Source organism: Salvelinus sp. IW2-2015, linkage group LG7 (assembly GCF_002910315.2).
Source record: "Salvelinus sp. IW2-2015 linkage group LG7, ASM291031v2, whole genome shotgun sequence".
In the NCBI taxonomy this organism is placed as follows: Eukaryota; Metazoa; Chordata; class Actinopteri; order Salmoniformes; family Salmonidae; genus Salvelinus; species Salvelinus sp. IW2-2015.
The window spans coordinates 34,143,645-34,148,100 of NC_036847.1; the positions used below are offsets into that span (position 1 = coordinate 34,143,645).

Consider the following 4,456-nt stretch of genomic DNA (forward strand, 5'->3'; position numbering starts at 1 on the left):
TATAGGAAATTTGGGATGCAAACAACCATTCATGCTTCTTTCTCAGAAGAACCACCACCGCTGGGCTGAAGTACTGAATTTCAAACCAAACACTTCATAAACGTGGGATTAAAGTAGAAACACACTGAACTAAAATKTAAAAATTTAAACGCAACATGTAAAGTGTTGGTCCCATGTATCATGAGCTGAAAYAAAACATCACAGAAATGTTCCATACGCACAAAATTTGTTTACATCCATGTTAGTGAGCATTTCTCCTTTGCCAAGATAATCCATCCACCTGACAGGTGTGGTATATCAAGAAGCTGATTAAAACAGCATGATCATTACACAGGTGCACCTTGTGCTGGGGACAATAGAAGGCCACTAAAACATGCAGTGTTGTCACACAACGCCACAGGTGTCCCAAGCTGAGGGAGCGTATAATTGGCACGCTGACTGCAGGAATGTCCACCAGAGCTGTTGCCAGAGAATTGAATGTTCATTTCTCTACCATAAGCCACCTCCAAGGTTGTTTTAGAGAATATGGCAGTACGTCCAACCGGCCTCAACCGCAGACCACATGTAGGGTGTCRTGTGGGCGAGTCATGGTGCCACATGGTGGTGGTGGGGTTATGGTATGGGCAGGCATAAGCTACGGACAACAAACACAACTGCATTTTATCGATGGCAATTTTAATGTTAGAGATACTGTGACGAGATCCTGAGGCCCATTGTCGTGCCATTCATCCACCGCCCCATGTTTCAGTATGATAAATACACGGCCCCATGTTGCAAGGATCTGTACACAATTCCTGGAAGCTGAAAATTTCCCAGTTCTTCCATTGCCTGCATAAATCACCAGACATGTCACCCATTGATCTGTTTGGGATGCTCTGGATCGACGTTTACAACATCATGTTCCAGTTCCCGCCAATATCCAGCAACTTCGTACGGCCATTGAAGAGGAGTGGGACAACATTCCACAATTAACAGCCTGATCAACTCTATGCGAACGAGATGTGTGAATGCGAGGGGAGGTGGAGGGTGAGAGTCTTGGTGTAATAATCCTACAGCTGGGCTTGTTGGGGTTTCTGGGCTAGTAAGGAGCTGATTGAGATGTGGAGGGGACTAAAGGATTTAGCTGAGCCAAAGGAACACTAGTCTCTCGCATTGACCAAGTCCGCATCTCATCTCTTGCGTTGATCAAGTCCACATTTAGGCCAAAACACTAACTATGTAGATGTCACGGCACTTTTACGCTCCCATCTACCTCCAGTTTCTGAATCCTGGGTTGCTATTAGAGTACAAAGAGTAAAATGAAAGAAGCCAACTCCAATAAGCAGGTTGAACCTGCTGGGGAAGTCCCAGATATAGATAGATAGATACATTGGGTGTAGAAAGCTTTATTCAATGTGGAGCAATATCTTTGCTACAGATTTTCATGTGAATATTATAAAACAACATGGGAAAAAATATGCTCATTTCCACACCAGAATTGCTTTGTTGCAGATAAAAGGCTGTGTGTGATGACGTACTGTACACCAAAACACTTTTGCTCTTAAGCTATGTCCCAAATGTAAAAAAATAAAAATAAAAACTGTGTTTAATGCATTTCCATTGCATTTTCCAATCAATAGTTGTCACACCAACTGTGGTAATAAAAGTCGAACTTTCCTAATCTGGTTCACGCATGCTCTCTAGACAATAGTCTGCTGATAAAGTAGCCTGTCCAGTCAACACTTTATGATGAGATGGATTAGAGCAAGAACATTTTTATGTGTTAATTGGCAGCTAAGCACCAATCATCATGTCACTAGCATACGAATGAAGACCCGTGATATTTATTGGAAAGGAGCATCAAGCTCATCACCGTGCACTTTCACCCCCCTGTAGCCTAAACTGTGCATGCTTTTTCAAGTCGCAGTGGGAGGACCACACAACATAGCTGTGCATGACTGCAAATTTATCTCAAAATGGTGGTTATTCTATCAACAATTACACAATAAAATTGTTTCCACTTCAATTCATTGCATAGTTAAAATTACCAAAACAAATTGTTGCTATTTAAATTTTGTACAGCAGAACTTTACTCGCATAAATACTGGATGGAAAATTCTCTATTAAAAAAAGCGATTGTTTTACAGAAAGTTAGAATAAAACTATGTACAGTATGTTACCACAAATTCTAAAGAAACTTCGATTTAACAGAACACCGTAAACTTTACAGTAACGTTTCTTTGGAATTCCTGGTAACATACTGTACTAATTATTACAGTAATCTCCAGGTAATTGGCTGCCTGTAAATGACCGTAAAAACATGTGTTTTACAGTGTGGTTTATAACTATGGGATTACGTTTTACAAATCGAAGTTCATTACGTTCAAACACGAGTTAAATTCTTAGCTAGGCAGTAGCCAGAATCCGACTAGATGTTCATTACATACTGTAGTTGGAACAAGGATAAACCACTATCAGTACAGGTCTGAGCCGGCGAGAGATACGGCTCTGAAAACGTACCTCAATCCATGGATGGGAGATGGCAGTGTAATCCTAATTATCCCATTATCCCAACTGGCAAATCGAGAAGATTTAAAATACTCCCTCGTTTTTAAATGACTGATAGTTTGTCAGTATGCTAGGCTAGCTAATGTTACAATAAATTGGGATTCGACAACACTTCCGGTGGCTTCTCACCCCAACACTAAGCGTCACATTTTCATGGAATGCAATGGGCTGTTATACCATTAGCTAACCTAGTATGCAGAGGACAAACTAGCAGTATTTCAATCTACTCAATTAGTCAGTCGGGATAATTAGAGTACACTGCCATCCCTGGATTGAGATACGTTTTCCAAGCCATATCTCACGCCGGCAGCGCTGTCCTGATCGTGGCATAGCCGCGTTTTGACTAGAGAGAATAATGAACGTCTAGCGGGATTCCGGTGATGTCCGTATGCTCCTGGCTAGTAGTTATACCGTAACATTCACTCCAACTGGAAGTAAACTATGACACTTGAGTTCCATGTGCGAACGTATCTCTAGCACGGTGAAGGTACTTCACAGTGACTTTGTAGCTCTAACAGAGGAAGTGTGTCAAAAAGAGTAGATTCACTGTTGAAAATAAATTAACACAACTGACTTCATGGCATTTGATACTTGTTAAGTTATCAACTGCTCTCATGACATGTTCTGTTGTTTGCGACTAAAAACATTGAATGCCAATTAGCGATCTAGACATGAAAACAGCATAAGTAAAACCGAAACAAAAGCTCCAAAAACACGAACTAAATAAAACTCACCTTTGCTTGGTAACTTTTTTCAACCAATAGAACCTGCAGAGGATTTGAAAAGCGACGTTTTGCGATTGAAACAAAACTCCTAAACTATACCATTGCTGTTCGTTTTATCCTCTCCAGTCCTCGCACCCCTTTCCCATTTTGGGTTGGACATGAATTAGGTAAAACGATGGCTGTCCTAACCAGTCACGTGGTCCAATAGCGCCCAGATGCTTTGCTGGGGTAAATTCATTAGGAACCAAACGGGGAGGAACTACCCGCATTTGTCTAATAACAAACGCTCGCTTTCGTAGCAAAACGTTTTCTTACCGTTTGGAGGGAATCAGCCAATTAAATTGGAAATCCCAACCTGTTTACTATATTAAAATGGTGGAAGCCCTCAATAGAGCCCCACAGTGGAGGTGTCATAATACCCATAAAACCTAGTGGTCAAACAGGGAGTTAAACAGGGAGATTCCAATCGTTTATCCACCATTCATTTTTCCCATGGTGGATTTTAGAAACACTTAAAATAAGGTCTGTTTTTTCGTGTAGGCTTACCTTGGCGTTTTTATAACCATGTAAATCTCTCTCAGACTAGGTGTCTTGTCAATATATTTGCCTATATTTACCCCCATCAAATGAAATGTTAATATCCTGCTAACGTGGCTATCATAAAGAACTACAAATGCCAGGGTAATCTGAACGAGACTGCCAAATCGAGGCAAAGGTAAGAATCTCTGGAATAACTATCTAATGTTAGCTAAATCTAGTAATGAATACATTGACAACATTTCTTTAAACATACCTGTTAGCATAGGTGCCAGGTAGAGATGAGGTGCAAATCAAATTGATTTATATAGCCCTTCTAACATCAGCTGATATCTCAAAGTGCTGTACAGAAACCCAGCCTAAAACCCCAAACAGCAAGCAAGGCAGGTGTAGAAGCACGGTGGCTAGGAAAAACTCCCTAGAAAGGCCAAAACCTAGGAAGAAACCTAGAGAGGAACCAGGCTATGAGGGGTGGCCAGTCCTCTTCTGGCTGTGCCGGGTGGAGATTATAACAGGACATGGCCAAGATGTTCAAATGTTCATAAATGACCAGCATGGTCAAATAAAATAATCACAGTAGTTGTCGAGGGTGCAGCAAGTCAGCACCTCAGGAGTAAATGTCAGTTGGCTTTTCATAGCCGATCATT

At 41.2% G+C, this 4,456-nt stretch overlaps 1 protein-coding gene across 1 annotated transcript in view; it reads right to left on the minus strand.

Moving 5' to 3' along the window:
- The window catches only part of spsb1 (splA/ryanodine receptor domain and SOCS box containing 1), a 24,927-nt gene extending 21,283 nt beyond the window's left edge, over window positions 1-3,644 (minus strand). The window contains exon 1 of the mRNA XM_023990533.3: window positions 3,282-3,644. The gene's annotated coding sequence lies outside the window, so the exon portion shown is untranslated. The remainder of the gene's footprint in view (window positions 1-3,281) is intronic.
- Window positions 3,645-4,456: the final 812 nt, after the last annotated feature.